Consider the following 17,458-nt stretch of genomic DNA (forward strand, 5'->3'; position numbering starts at 1 on the left):
ATCTGGCTTCCCAGATCCCCGGTCGAACCGTCCAACCCATGCTAGCATGGAGAACGGATGTTAAACGATGATGATGATGATGAAATACATGCATGTTTATACATGTATATATGTGTGTGTATTTGTGTGTACCCTTGTCTTGACATCATGTGATGACTAATGAGTATCACAGTCATGCAAATGACATTGTCCATTTTCAAAATTCCATTAAAAATCATGCCTGGCTATTGGGAAAAAAATTTAATTACCTGGAAAACAAGTGAGTGTCACTGACTGGATGGGCATCCAACCATAGGAAATTTTCCTAAACAAATTCCATGTAATTCATGTCAAGCATGGAAAATGACAGTAACGATGATTAGCACTAAGCTTAGAGTCACCACATTTTAACTGCTATGTTCAAAGTATGGCTTTGTCATGGTGAACGCATCATATTTTTAAATAGACTCTCCAGGATGTTTATGTCACACCTACAAGTGAACCTGTGTTTAAAGCATCTCATCAGCAGGTGTGACTACTGTGGGGACACTTGATTTTTTTCGATGTCATGTTATATTCAAGAAACGGACATTCTAATGTGAGAAATACGGAGAAAATTTCCCGAATGGCATCAGTAGTAACATACGGAATATATGTGAAAGATTATTGGTTTTAGTGCTTCCATAGGATTTCCTTGACCCAACAAAGCAAAAGATTTCAATTGTCTTCCTTATCGTCATCTTCACTGTCATCTTTGTCATCATCATCATCATCACAGCAACAACATAACAACAATAGTGGCGGTGAGCTGGCAGAACCGTTAGCATGCTATGGGAAATGCTTTGTGGTATTTCGTCCACTGTTATGTTCTGAGTTCAAATTCCACTGAGGTCGACTTTACCTTTCATCCTTTCGGGGTTGATAAATTAAGTACCAGTTACACACTGGGGTCGATATATATATTTCTTTACTGCCCACAAGGGGCTAAACATAGAGGGGACAAACAAGGACAGACGAAGGGATTGAGTCGATTATATCGCCCCCAGTGCGAAACTGGTACTTTATTTATCGACCCCGAAAGGATGAAAGGCAAAGTCAACCTCGGCGGAATTTGAACTCAGAACGTAACGACAGACGAAATACCACTAAGCATTTCACCCGGCGCGCTAATGTGTCTGCCAGCTTGCCGCCTATATACTGGGGTCGATATAATTGACTTAATCCATTTGTCTGTCCTTGTTTGTCCCTTCTGTGTTTAGCCCCTTGTGGGTAGTAAAGAAATAGGTTTTCTTAGAAAATAGCAAAGTACCAGCACCTACCCATTCAGTTATAGGTGTTTTAGAAAGTGCAGGTAAAAATGTATCCCTGTAGTCATAGGTACATTAAGAACTATCCCTAAAGATTTCAACAAATGGATTGAGGAAATAGGCATAAAACCTGGTTTAGTGCAGCCCCAGAAAACAGTATTATTTATTAATGACAGCTAAGACACTTAGGAAGGTTCTTGACATCTAAGTTTGTTGTAGCCCGATGCTAGGAATTTTTTTCCAGCTGTCTAATCTGTTGTGTGTATAATAATGGTTTCAAATTTTGGCTCAAGGCCAGCGATTTGGGGAGAGGGGATAAGTCAGTTACACCAACCCCAGTACTCAAACAGTACTTGTTGAATTCTATAAAGGATACATCTGTAAGTGGATTACTAAACCACTTACACGCTACTTCAGTGCACTTGGTAGTTCAGTCGATAGAACTGAAAACTCGTGGTCAGAAATTCTTATGGATATCCATTGTGGTATTGTTTCTTTGTCATATCTGTGCTTCCATGCGAAAATACATTTGCTTAAAACACACTCGTGATATAAATGTGTAGGTTTATTGTCATTGTGATTCTTCCAGACTCATCGATGACTAAGAAAAATTGATATTAGTCAACATCAAGACTTTATTTAGACATGAGGAAATGATCCACTTAACCAACACCTAATCAGATATAAATACACGTATAAACACACACACACACTTTTATGTATATATATATATATATGTATATATTGGTCACGCTGGGGGAAGAAGAGTAAAATAACAAATGGAGTGGGAATGGGTGACAGTCAGAGGTGGAAAAGCAGGTAAAAAAGATTCTAAAATTTTGCTCTGAAGACGCTGGCAGTTTACTAAAAATAGAACTGCAAATTTTGATTGTAGATTGTATACAGTTTATCAGTTACATACACACAGACACACACACACACACATAAATATATAGACCTAATTAAATATTAAACACTTTCGTTTTCAAAATATTAGTTTACATAACATATATTAATGTCATGTGAACGATAATTATATATATATATTTTCCTATTTTTCTTTTGGTACATAGTTCATTATCCATCTTTGCCTTTTCTAATACAAGCCATCATTTCCTTTTCCAAGTAAAGGATAACAAATTTTACTGATTTCATCAATGTACAACAATAAAAATAACATGCACACACACACACACACACACACATTTAGACACTCACGCATACATAGACATGTATGTATATGCATGCACATTGGTAAGTGTGTATAAATATGTGCATGTATGACTGTATGTATAAACTTATATCATCATCATCATTATCGTTTAATGTCTACTTTCCATGCTAGCATGGGTTAGATGATTTGACTGAGGACTGGCGAACCAGATGGCTGCACCAGGTTCTAATCTGATCTGGCCCTTCCTAATGCCAACCACTCCGAGAGTGTAGTGGGTGCTTTTACGTGCCACCAGCACGAGGGCCAGTCAGGCAGTACTGTCAACGGCCATACTCAAATGGTGTTTTTTATGTGCCACCTGCACAGGAGCCAGTCCAGCGGCACTGGCAACAACCTAGCTCGAATGTTTTTTCACGTGCCGCCGGCACAAGTGCCAGTGAGGCGACGCTGATTATGATCACGCTCGAATGGTGCATTTTACGTGCCACCAGCATGGAAGCCAGTCAGCTACTCTGGCAATGATCACGCTCTTCGTACTCCACTAGCAAGGATGCCTGTCATCGAATTTGATTTCGATTTCACTTGCCTCAACAGGTCTTTGCAAGCAGAGTTTAGTGTCCAATGAAGGAAAGGTACACATAAGTGGGCTGGTTACACCCCTGGCATAGGCCACAAGGTTATGGTCTCACTTGCGCTTGTCGGGTCTTCTCAAGCACAGCATATTTCCAAAGGTCTTTGGTAAGTTTAATTTGAAATTAACAAGTAGTAGCCATATTTTCACATCTCTGTGACACTCACTTTAAAAAACTATACCTTTTTGTTTCAAATTTTCAAAAACTCAAAAAAAACCCACTTTTTCTACTTTGACGAGACCAAGCAAGTTCCTGGTACCATGTGTAACTGGTGTCACTAAAGTGAAATCCTCAAAAACAAAAATAAAAACTAAAAACGGATGAATAGGGACAGATGATTAAAAGAAAAAGTAATAAATAAAAACGAAAAGCTGAATCTGTGTGTGTTTGTGTGCAAATATATAAAGAATGTTGGTCAGAATTTTGGATCAAACTGGCTTTGGGAAGTGACTGACAGGTATGCATTTGTGTATATATGGGTATGTTTGTATGTACATGATTGTGTGTGTTGCCATTTTGAATTCCTTTCTGTGATGGCACTTAAATTGACCCATGGCTATTAAAGACCCAACCACACACGCACACACACACACACACATTTGTTTTAGGTTTTGTACCCATTTGAACTGCAGCTATACACTAGATAATGTGGTAAGTCTTATGATCCAAAATTTAAATTCTTGCTTGTAGGAACTTAAATTCACTACACAATGTAGACATTTTCTTCTAATGTGATGGAGATTAAACCAGTGAAATTTTGGATTTATTAATCCCTAATGAGGATAAGATATCCTTGAATTGACTACACACATATATATAACTACATGAGTGTATTTTTCCCTTGTTAACAATTAACATGGAAAAAATAGATCACTATACATATCCATCATTTTCTGTTAAAATGTCTTATTGACAAGTTTCATTTCTTCACTTCCCTGAAGAGAAGATTACATTGTTTTACACCATTTATTCCTTGGAATAATATCAGTGAAATCTTCGAAACATGTGTCGGAAGTAAAAGTATTTGAATTATACCTGCGTTAAACTCCATTTATATATATATATATATATATTCACATGTAAATATACACGTATATGTGTGTGTGTGTACACACACACATGTATCTATGTATGTATATGTATAAACACAGATATGCAGATCCACTCATATATTAGTATATACAAAATCATTCAGTTATGTATACATATGTACATACATATACGTATATAGATATAATTACTTTTATATACACATATGCAACATGTATGAGCACATTCACATGTATACAGATATGTATGCACATATACATATAAAATTTCATATGAAAATTTGAAAACTATTATGGTTTCTCACAAAAATTTTCATATGTTCTAAATATTTTATAGTTGTAATTCACCGATAACTTGTTTTGGTTTAATAATTTATGCCAGGAATATTGGTTTCAAATTTTGGCATAATGCCAGCAGTTTTGGTGGAATAGTTGATTACATCAACCCTAGTGCTCAACTGATGCATGTTTTATCAACTCCAGAATGATGAACGGCAAAGGTTACCTCGGTAGAATTTGAACTCTGAGTGTAAAGATGGATGAAATGCTACTAAGCATTTTGTCTGACATGCTGAAGATTCTGAACAGCAATATTAGTTTCAAATTTAGGCTCACCGGCAGCAGTTTCAGGGTAGTAGTGGGTAAGTTGATTATATTGCTTTCAGTGCTGCTGCTGTTGCTGTTGAGCGAACGGTCTTCGTCCCAGAGATCGCAAGACGGGAGAAGTCCGAAACGTGGTCCTTTGCTATTCGTAAGACCCGCAGAAGAGAAAGCAGTTCAACACCCGACACAGAGAGCATCGACGGATGGATGAATGCGCATCCAGGCTTAGCGGTTGCGTAGGAAGTCGGGGATAAGAAACAGGAAGAAAGAGTGAGAGAAAGTTGGGGCGAAAGAGTACAACAGGGGTTGCCACCACCCCCTGTCGGAGCCTCGTTGAGCTTTAGGTGTTTTCGCTCAATAAACACAGACAACGCCCGGTCTGGGATTTGAAACCGCGAGTCCGCTGCCCTAACCATTGGGCCATTGCGCCTCTGCTTCCAGTGCTCAACTGGTACTTATTTTTCAAACTGGAAAGGATAAAAAGCAAAATTGACATGGGCAAAATTTGAATTCTGAATAATATAAATAAATGCTTTAATGTATGTGTGTGTGTGTGTGTGTGTATGTATGTATATATTTTTTTATTCTTTTTCTTGTTTCAGTCATCTGACTGTGGCCATGCTGGAGCACTGCCTTACAGCTGGCAGAATCGTTAGTATGCCAGGCAAAATGCTTAGCAACATTTCAGCTGTCCTTGTGTTCTGAGTTCAAACTCCACTGAGGTTCATTTTGCCTTTCATCCTTTGAGGATTGATAATGCATGTACCAGTTGAGCACTGGGGTTGATGGAATTGACTAGTCCCCTCCCCTGATATTTCAGGCCTTGTGCCTATAGTAGAAAGAATTATTATTTCTTAATATATCCCTGACTAATGAACCTATCCTTGTCCAAGCAGGATTTATGAGTCTACTGATGGGCTTGTTGCAAATTGGAGTTTGTAATTGTCTAAAGTTGGAAAGACTTCCCTTTTAGCAAAACATTCTACTCTATCGTCAATTTGAATCCATTCTGCAAACAGATTAGCTTCATCCTTGACATCATATATTTGCTAATTTCCGCATTTTTATATTTACAATAAAATAGCAACGCATTATATTTATCATTCCTAACTTTTCGTAAATTATAAGTGTTATAAAAAAAAAAGCAAACTTATTTTTTAGAGTTTTTAAAGGCACTGATATCAGTTTCAAGTTTAACTTGGAAGGGGTTAGAGCAATGTTTCTCAACTGGGGTTCCCTGCAACCCTAGGGTTCCAAAAATGGTTCCTATGGGTTCTGTGAGAAAGAGTGAGATGAGCTAATGCTAATTTCATGATTGTAATATTACTATACATGTCTGGGGAATACTAAACCAATTACACACTACTTCAATGAGCTTGGTAGTTCAGTTGATAGAACTGAAAACTCATGGTCAGAAATTCTTACGGATATCCATTGTACTAATATTTCTTTGTCATATCTGTGCTTCCATGCGAAAATACATTTCCTTAAAACACACTCGTGATATAAATGTGTGGGTTTATTGTCATTGTGTTTCTTCCAGACTCATCAATGACTAAGAAAGATTAATATTAGTCAACAAGACTTTATTTAGATATGAGGAAATGATCCACTTAACCAACACCCTAATTGTATATATTTAAATATATATACATGTATATGTATCTCTCTCTCTCTCTCTCTCACTCTCTCTCTCTCTCTCTCTCTATATATATATATATATATATATATATATAAATTAATACTTTTGGGTTAGTTATATAAAACTCTCTCTCTCTCTCTCTCTCTCTCTCTCTCTGTATATATATATATATATATATATAATATATATATATATATATATATATATATATAAATTTATACTTTTTGGTTAGTTATATAAAAAAATTAAGAATTAAAAATTTTTTAATTTAAAAATTTTAAATTTTAATAATTCAAATTTTGAATTTTATATTATATATTATACTAGCAGTATCGCCCGGCGTTGCTCGGATTTGTAAGGGAAATAACTATATAAGCATTTTTAGAGAGTTACTTCCCTTATAAATTCGGGCTTTCTTAGCCATTTTTGTTTTGGTGTCTTCAAGCCATGAAGTCGTTGTTCTAAAAGAACGCTGGTCTCCTTCACAACGCATTACGACGTTGATTTCTTTACACTCCCTTCCCCACAGCTTCACGAGGGAGGGAAGGGGGAGAAGCAAACAGGTGCAGGTGTGAGCGTGGACGCCAACTCCGCCGCCATCGACACACGATGCATTTTATGCATTAAAATGGAATAAAAAATGATGTTAAATTATTTTTAAAATCGTAGACTCATCGTTGACGCGCGCTAATAGTCAGACGGGCTCGATATGAATCACGACTATAAGATACCCGAATTTGGTTAAACTGCACCGCAAAATGTGGGAGGAGTTAGGAATCTAAATCGAAGGGGACAGACACTCACACAACTAGAGTTTTATATATATAGATATATATTATACATTATATTAATTATATTTATTTTTTGTTTTTTATGTTTTGGTTTATGTCTATCACTGTTTGAGTTGCCTAATAGTGGTTTTATCTCTAATTTAATTTATATATATATATATATATATATTAGGCCTGGTTTTATAAAACCGGTTAAAACCGGTTTTATATTATGATCAGTAAAACCGAAACAGATTTGCCAAAACTGATTTTAAGGCTCGCTGTTTCTTTCTTGTTTTTTTTTTTTTCGCAAAACATTTCTCCATTTTTTTTCTTCTGAAGAAATATCGTTGAAACTGAACGAACTGAACTGTTGTCGGTCGCCTTTAGTTGTCTGTTTCATTGAAACATATAGCAACATATCAATTCTCACCTTCTTTTCCCTTGAACCTTAGATCAGCACCTTGTCATCTCCTTCGGTAACCCCCGGCTGACTCTTTGAATTTGCAGGTAATAGAGTTTATTCAGAGCAAGTCAAGGGGATGCTGTTAGTTTTCAGTCTGGTGATCTTTCCCGTTGAGCATATGTAATAATAACCAGTTCCAGATTTTTTGATAAAAAAAAGTGAAGAGATCGCCATAACAGACGACAGTGATCGCCATAACAGACGACAGTGATGATGAAGCCGACATAAGCCAACAAGACATACTTTGTCAAACAGATTTGGCTCACGAAAATGCTTGTTTTCCTCAGCCAAAACCTGAATTTAACAAAGTTTTAAATAAGGTAAGAAAAATTTCAAAACTTTTCCGTAAATCTTCTACAAAAAATGAAATTTTGCAAGATTTTGTAGGAGCGAATTTTGATAACAGAGAATATAAACTTATACTGGATTGCAGAACTGGGTGGAATGGCATATTCCATATGATTGAGAGATTTTTGGGAATTGAAAAGCTGTATTCCAAATGCTCCACGAGCAGAACTTTCCACAGATGCCCTTCGCTGACGAAGAATGGAAATCTCTCGATTTACTATATGGAATTCTGTATCCAGTAGAAATTATTTTGAAGACTATTTGCGTTGATGAAACGGGTTTACTGAAAGCAGAATATTCTTTAGAATTTTTATTGAATAAACCTAATATCGTCGGCAACCCTTTGATTCTAAATCTTATTGAAAGACTTCTGCATAGATATAATAAGAGAAGAAATGTCGAAAGCTTGACTCTCTTGAGGTATTTACATAACCCAAGGAAGTTTAAAGGTGAATCAATTTCTGGACCTTTTCTATTTTTTAACGAAACAACATTTAAGGAAGTATGCTGAACAAACATAGGAGATTATTTCCTGAACATGACGCTGAGAACACAACAGAATTATACAAAGAAAATGAAATAGGAGGGAACCGAAAAACAAGTGTTACTGTTGTCCCATCTACTCCCATGACTTTCGGAAACATTTTTTCACGCTCAGGGTTGCTGAAGCGTGGAATAAACTGCCTGCATCAGTTGTTGACTGCCATGACACTGCATCCTTTAAGGCCCTTATGCTTCCCGAAATCCGTCGAAGCTACACCTGATTATATATACACTTTAGATGAGTTGTAGTGCACCTGAGCACTGTACACAATTATTATTATTATTATTATGAAGGTAATGGACTCATTCGTGAATAAAACAAGCGCAATGAAGAATATGAATGAAGAGCCCAAGATGGTAACAGATGGATTTGAAATCTCTAATGAATTCGGGTACTATTTAAGAAGAGTGGTCCCGGTGCGCGCACTCGCGTAGTCGCGCATCTGCGCTAGCTAGTCGTGACTAGTCGATCCTACAACGACTACCTAGCAAAGTAAATAATTTTTTGTATCTTTTCGGTTTGGACGGCAGTTTTTAAAAATAATTTCCACGTAACTAAACACTTTTAAACATCGTATACTGGTAGAATGTGTTTATAAACTATCTTTTTCTCTCGGCTTTATTGAGAAAATTCTATAGTTTTACGTAAGATATTTGTTATTTTTTTTTCTTCAATTTCTGCAATTTCAACCAATCAATGACGTCTATTGAGGTGAAAACATTCTGTGCCATATGAAAATGTCCCTCGTTTAAGAAACAGATTGGGTTTATATACATTTCTGAAGAAAAAAAGATACCCTTTCCCCACCCCTAATCCTAACCCTAACTCTAACCCTAACCCTAAAACAGATACTAGGGTCATAATTATGTGTGACAATTTCATATGACACCGCTAGAAAAACTGCCGTTCAAACCGAAAAGATCCTAATTTTTTAAAAACAAAGTAAATAAAACACAAAGTAAGGATCAACTAGTCACGACTAGCTTGCGCGAGTGCACGCATCGGGACCATTCTTCTTAAGCAGTACCTGCGAAAACCGGTTTTTTAACCAGTTTGAGAATTATTTATACTTAAACTCAGTTTTGGGAATTATCGTTTTTTTGCGAGCCCTAATATATATATATATATATATATATATATATATATATATATATATATAGTGACAACTAGTGTTGGTGTGTTTACGTCTCCGTAACTTAACTGTTTGGCAAAAGAGACCGATAGAATAAGTACCAAGCTTAACAAAAAAAAAAAAAAATAAGCATAGTCACAATCTAATAATTGAAACAAGTAAAAGGTAAAAAGAAAAAAAGACTTGTGCAATTCTCTGACAATTCTGTTAATCTACAGGTGTTTGGATTTGGCAGAGAATTGCTAATTACCATAAACTAAACACCACAAGGGATTTTTTGTTTTGAGGAAATTTCAGAAAGAATAACAAAAGTGTTTATTTAATCTGAAAGATATTTCTGAATGTAATGTTGTTGTTGTTGTTGTTATTGTTGTTGTATAATGGTTAACGACTGAGTTGAGTGTTGGGTTGTGTGGGGGAGATTTTGGTTAAAGACTGACTTGGAATCTATATCTGTGAGGGTGGTTGTCATGGTGGTGATTATGGTTGTAGTGGTGGTGGTGGTGGTTATAGTGCTGTTGCTGCTGCTGTTGCTGGCGGCCCTATGTGGTGGTGGTGATGATGTTGTTGATTGTGAAGGTGATAATGGTGATGGTAGTGGTGATGATGGGCATGGCAGTATTGTGGTGGTGGTAGCGGCGGCGATGATGATGATGATGATGATCATCATCATCATCACCCCCACACCACCACAAGCTCTACTACTACTACTACTACTACTACTACCACCACTACCTCCACTACCACTACTACCACTGTAACCACATTATTTAAAAAAATTTTTCTGTAGATGTGCTGCTGGAAAAAGAATTAAAGCCATTTAGGTAGAATTATTGGGTCATCAGAAAGCAATGGGTTGATGATGGCACTAGAATGTGAACGACACGGTTAAAATGGATTTCTAATACGATCCATGTGTAATTTCAATTTGATTTTGAAATTTCATTTTTGGCATTTGCTGTTTTAGTTCCCTAATCTTTTTAACTTGTTTCCCTTTTGGAATCTGCATTGGATAACTTTCATGTGTGTAACCCCATATCTTGGGTAGTCCTTTGGAAGGCTACTGAAAATATTTACTTGTTTTAAGAATTTATATTTAATATCTTTCGTGTTTGTAATCCTATATCTTAGCACTAAAGTAAAGGTCTTGAAAATATTTATTGGTTAAAAGAATTTATAATTTAGAACTTGTGTATGTGTAGCCCATATATCTTAGGTAGCTCACTTTAAGAGTTTTGAAATGACACGGTTAAGATGGCTTTCTAATGTGATCCATGTGTAATTTCAATTTGGTTTGGAAATTTCATTTTTGGTATTTGCTATTTTAGTCCCCTAATCTTTTTAACTTGTTTCTTATTCAAAATCTGTATTGAATAACTGGTTAGACTTCTGGAAGGAACTGGTTTTCAAAAAACAAAAAAAATAAAAGGAGCAAGGGTCCTTCCTGAGCCATAGGCTCATAAGACCAGTTTCCCAGATTCTCAGATTGAAGGCATATGGCCATACTGTTAGGGTATTTGGCTCATAAGCGTAAGGTCGTGAGTTCAATTCCTAGTGCTGCACTGTGTCCTTGAGCAAGACACTTTATTTAATGTTGTTCCAATCCACACTACGGGCAAAATTTAATTGTATTTGTAATTAAAAATTACCAGCCTTATTACATTGTGCCATGTTGAATCTTCCTGAGAGCAACATTAAGGGTATGCATGTCTGTGGAGTACTCAGCCACTTGCATGTTAATTCTTCAAGCATGCTGTTTCATTAGTCAGATCAACTGGAACCCACATTGTCATAACCAACAGAATGCCAGTTCCTGAATTCTGTGATGTAGATATTTCCCACCCTTTCGCAGGTCACCAGCCCTTCACAGGATACACTCATTTTTAGCCAACTGAGTGAACTGGAGCAATGTGAAATAAAGTGTTATGCTCAAGGACAATATCTTTCCAAGAATGGAAACCACAATCATACGATCATGAATGCATAACCATTGCACCAAATACTTTCTCACTTCCTGGTTTTTAAGAATTTAATGTTTACTAATTTGTGTACGTGTAACCTCAATATTTTAGCTAGCCTACTGTAAAAGTTTCACAAATATTTACAAGCTTTAAAGAAGTGATTGAAATTCTAAACTTCCTTCATTTCTTAGAACAATTTTTAGAAGAAAGATTTAGAACACTTGATATTTTTTCTTGCTAAAGGTGAAGGGAATTAGCTGTGTGCCTTATCAACTTGATTGATGATTCAGGAAGTAAGATAATCTACTTTAGGGAGCAAGGAGAAACGAGGTTGTTTTTTTCAGAGGCAAGATATGAAGGAAGTCTGGGGTGGATGTATGTATGCCATAGATCTGCCATATGCTCACCAGCTGCTGTAGATATTTTTTAATGGAGCTGATTTTGTTTAGTTTCAGATCAATCCTAATTGAACAAATCTATTACTAAAGTCATTCCAGCCATGACCATCCTGTCATTTTGTGCATCTAAGACTAAATTATTCAAGATATCCTTCATTTTCAAGATGTAATTTCAAGGATATAATTGAAGGGAAATTTGGCTGCTAATTCTTGCAGGTTAAGTTATGGCACTCTGTCACTTATGATAATGAGGATTCCAGTTGATCCAGTCAATGGAACAGCCTGCTGCTCATGAAATTAACATACAAGTGGCTGAGTATTCCATAGACATGCATACCCTTCATGTAGTTCTCAGTGAGGTTCAACATGACTCAGGATACAACAAGGCTGGCCCCCAATGAATTACAGGTTCAACTCATTTTTACCAGCTGAGTGGACTGGAGCAATAAAGTGAAATCGAGTACTTTGCTCAAGGATACAATATGCACTGCTAGGAATTGAACTCATGATCTTTAGATCATGAGCCAAATATCCAGCATGGCCGCAGTCAAATGACTGAAATATATAAAAGAATATCTGAAATATTAAATTTCTAAATATCTCATAGAGATATGTACGGTGGTGGGGCGATAGAATGGTTGTATACTGTCAACTTAACGTGACAGTAAGGGAATTGCACCACTGCTGTTTAGCCCTAGGAAGCATTGAATGCTTCCTGTCGGCCTTAGGAAATGTGTCAAGGCCGACAGGAAGCGTCGATGCTTCCTAGGGCTAAACAGCGGTGGTGTAATTCCCTTACAGGACTGTCACATTAAGTTGACAGTATACAACCAATAAAAGAATACATATTCATAAATACACACACATGCACATCACACACATATACACACATGCATACATACAGGCAGGCAGGCAGGCAGGCAGACAGACAGACAGACAGATAGACAAACATCTGAGATTCTTATGTGAATAGATGCACACACACACGGGTGTATGCATCAGCAGTTCAACCCTCACACCAACTCAAACACTTATTTACAAACACTGGGAACTCTCTTAACTTAAAAAGTCACGTCGCTTTGTTACACACACACACACACACACACACACACACATACATGCATACATACATACATACATATATACATACATGCATATATAGGAGCAGGTATGGCTGTGTGGTTAGAAAGTTCAATATATACACACATATATTCTAGCAAAAACTGTCTGATGAACGGCAACGAGAAACTCAGAGTAACAGATTTTGTTGAATTTTCTGCTGCTTAAAATAAAGCATATTACTCTACCACTGGTATTTGAGTACTCTTTTTTCCACCTTGTTTCACATTTATGTGTTTACTCCGGTATATATATATATATATATATATATATCATGACTTATATAAATGTCATTGTTTCTAAAATGCCAAACCTCAATATCTTGGATTTTATCTCCTCCACAAACTCGCCCAACCTTTTTCGCTTTCTCAAAAATCCTGTTCTTGTATTTTCTAATCTGTCAAGGTTTGGCCTCTTACACATAACTAGTTTATTATTTATCCAGAAGGTTAATAACCATTATTAGTTTCTACATCCTTTTCATAGGAACAGGCATTCCAATGTTGTAAAGAACTGCAATTCAAAACAATAAATAGTAAAAGAAGAAGTAACAGTAAACTGAAACGATGTAGGGAATTACTGGTACTCATATTGCAAAAATGGGAATCAAAGATTACTTTGGTGAGATTTGAGACCAGAATGTAAAGGCAAGTAACTCAATCCTGCCGGACATTACATAGTTAGTTCATCATCTGTGCCAAAAATATTATATCAAATCAACAAGGGAGTCTCTACATGGTCACTCAACCTGCTAGAAACAGCAGCCAAATTTCCCTAAATTCACACTCTACTGTTTTAGAAAAGGATACATTGGGCAATGTAGTCCTTGGTTACCTGCATGTAAAAAAAAACACTGGGTAGCCACTAGGCCTCAAAACCGGTTTTATAAAACCAGTTTTAACCGGTTTTATATTATGATCAGTAAAACCGAAACCGATTTTAAGGCTTGCTCTTTCGGATCTTTTCAATAAAAGATGTTTTATGTAACACATTCTACCAGAATACGAAGTTTAAAAGTGTTTAGTTACAAATAACTATTTTTAAATGTGCCGGTCAAAGTGAAAAGATCCTTTTGGATCTTTTCCTTTTGAACGGCACATGTCAACACAATTTCTAGTTAACTAAACACTTTAAAACTTCGTATACTGGTAGAATGTGTCAAAATAAAATATTTCTTTCTCTTGGCTTTCTTGAGAAAATTGTAATTTGTTTGTTTAACGTAGTTTAATTTTTCGAATTTTAACCAATGAATCGCCTCTAGTGAGCTAAAATCATTTGCTGTGTCTAAAACTGAGACAACATCCTGTCACTAACCCGAACCCTAACCCTAAATTTTAGCCTTTCGTTTTTTTTTTTCTTAATTGTTAAATTAATTTAATTGTTACACGTGTGTCTAAAATTATTCGTTTTGTTTTTGTTTTGAGTTTGAAAAAAAAACCGAAAGGCTAAAATTTAGGGTTAGGGTTAGGGTTGGGGTTAGTGACAGGATCTTGTCTCAGTTTTAGACGCAGCAAATGATTTTAGCTCAATTAGAGGCAATTGATTGGTTAAAATTCGAAAAATTAAATTACGTTAAACAAACGAATTACAATTTTCTCAAGAAAGCTTTCTTGAGAAAATTGTAATTTGTAAGTTTAACGTAGTTTAATTTTTCGAATTTTAACCAATCCTATGCCCTCTTTTGAGCTAAAATCATTTGCTGCGTCTAAAACTGAGACAACATCCTGTCACTAACTCTAACCTTAACCCTAAATTTTAGCCTTTCGTTTTTTTCTTCTTAATTGTGAAATTAATTTGTTACACGTGTTTCTAAAATTATTCGTTTTGTTTTTGTTTTGAGTTTTTGCTTTCGTTTTAGCCTTTCGTTTTTTTTTTCTTAATTGTTATCCTTAAATTAATTTACGTTACAATTTTCTCAAGAAAGCCAAGAGAAAAAAATGTTTTATTTTGACACATTCTACCAGTGTACGAAGTTTTAAAGTGTTTAGTTAACTAGAAATTGCATTGAAAACTGCCATTCAAAAGGAAAAGATCCCGCACCGGGACCACTCTTCTTAAGTAGTACCCGCGAAAACTGGTTTTTAACCTGTTTTGAGAATTACTTATACTTGAACTCGGTTTTGGGAATTATCGGTTTTTTGCGGGCCCTAGTAGCCACAGATAGAATGCCTTGATCATATGTCTGCTTGATTAATCCTTTGGCATTTAAACTGGCCATATCTGGCACAAATATTCTTCCTGTTTTGAGTTCAAGCTGTCAAGATCTGGCCTCTTACACATACCCTACTATGTCATTCTAAAAATATACAGTCACATCATAGAAATCTGAAAGCTATGAAATAATGTATAATTAAGTTAGAAAAACGTGAATAAATATTAAATTTGACAGAGTGATCTGAATGGTAAATGGTTAAGGCTGACAAGGGACTAGACTACAGCTTTACTATTCTAATAGTTTTAAAAAATAGATACAAGGCTTTAAATTTGGAAGCAGGTGGATAGTACAGGTGAGTTATATCACCATTTACTCATGAGTACTTGTAAAGTGGGACTTCATTTTATCATCACCACCCTGAAGAATAAATGGCAAAACTGATATTAGTAGGATTTGAACTCAGAACAGAAAGGATGCAATTGGATTCGTCAAGGCAGTCCATCCTAATCTCTATCAATTCTAGGAATTCATTTGCCTGTCCCTAATTATTGAATTAATATTGATTACTTCTGGCTGAACACAAGTTTGTAGGACAGGAGTGGTGAAGATATGTCATTGACCACGTGTATTCATCATACTGGTTTCAGATTTTGGCACAAGGCCAGCAATTTTAGGGGAGTGAGTAAGTCAGTTATATTGACCCCAGTGTTCAACTGGCACTTATTTATTGACCCCGAAAGGATGAAAGGCAAAGTTGACCCTGGTGACATCTGAACTCAGAACATTAAGTCAGAAAAAATGCCATTAAGTATTTTGCCTGGTGTGCTAACAATTCTGTTAGTTCTGCCTTAAGCATGTATTTATTATATTGGGACTTTAGAGAGAAGTGGAGGATAAAAACCAACCCTAGTATTCTTTTGTTCTTTTATTCTTTTACTTGTTTCAGTCATTTGACTGCAGCCATGCTGGAGCACTGCCTGAGAGGGGTTTTAGTCAAACAAATCAACCGCAGGATTTATTTTTTTTAAAGCTTAGCACTTATTCTATCAGTCTCTTTTGCCAAACAATTAAGTTACAGGGATATAAACACACCAACACCAGTTGTCAAGCAGTGATGGGGGACAAACACAGACATACATAGATACACCCGCACACACACACACACACACATATACGACAGGCTTCTTTCAGTTTCTCTCTACCAAATCCATTCACAAAGCTTTGATTAGCCCAAGATGCCATGCAGTAGGACTGAACCCAGAACCCTGTGGCTGGGAAGCAAGCTTCTTACCACACAGCCACAAATTTAGGATAATGAAACTAAAAGCAATAAAGTATTCATTTCTCCACACTCTTATTTCTACCGACTCACCACACATTACACCTCTCTCTTTTAACATTGGTTGCTTTGCAATGAGGCACTAAGTTCCTCAATCTCAGAAGAAAGAACCCCAACAGATCTTATCAATGTTCTATCAATGTTATCCATGTTCTACCATTGTCTAACCAATGGTTATACAATGGTAGAACATGTCTAACCATTTATTAGAACGGTGATGGCAGTGGTAGTGGTGGCAGTGGAAGTAGTGATGGTGGTAGTGACGATGATGATGAGGGTGGTCGTGAGGATGATGATGGTGATGATGATAAGGATGACAACACTGGTGGTGGTGGTGGCAGTGGTAGTGGTGATGGTGGTGATGGTAGTGGTGGTGGTGGTGGTGGTGGTGGCAGTGGTAGTGGTGGTGGTGGTGATGGTAGTGGTGTTGGTGGTGGTGGTGATGAGGATGTTGACAACTTATTACCTCAACATTTAGAGTTGTCATTTAAACGTATTATATTTAATCCATTACAATAACCAGGAAGAAGAATTCTGACACTGCTATCAAGTAAACATTTTCTAAACCACTGAACTTAGCAATTTGTCGGTGGCGGGGGTGACAAACTAAGAGTGTACAAGGAATGGAAACTGTTAAATACACACGTGTGTGTATGTGCATGTGTAAGTATATACATATGTGTATATAGATGTATATATGTAACTTGTACATACACATGTACACATAGGTACACTGTGGGTGTGTATGTATGTGTTGCAAATTAAATGTGTTTCACCAAGCTGTTGTCAGGAAACCTTGTCACCTATTAACTTTGGTAATTCCTCAGTTTTATGGTTTGT

General features: G+C 36.3%; 1 long non-coding RNA gene across 1 annotated transcript; it reads right to left on the reverse strand.

Annotated features, from left to right (window-relative positions):
* Nucleotides 1–2,331: 2,331 nt before the first annotated feature.
* On the reverse strand, nucleotides 2,332–13,120 carry LOC118767089. Its single transcript, XR_005002984.1, has 3 exons — nucleotides 13,108–13,120; nucleotides 3,797–3,912; nucleotides 2,332–2,371 (listed from the first exon to the last, which is right to left on the reverse strand). It is a non-coding gene; the product is annotated as an uncharacterized LOC118767089 (long non-coding RNA).
* Nucleotides 13,121–17,458: the final 4,338 nt, after the last annotated feature.

Source organism: Octopus sinensis, linkage group LG19 (genome assembly GCF_006345805.1).
Source record: "Octopus sinensis linkage group LG19, ASM634580v1, whole genome shotgun sequence".
Classification (NCBI taxonomy): Eukaryota; Metazoa; Mollusca; class Cephalopoda; order Octopoda; family Octopodidae; genus Octopus; species Octopus sinensis.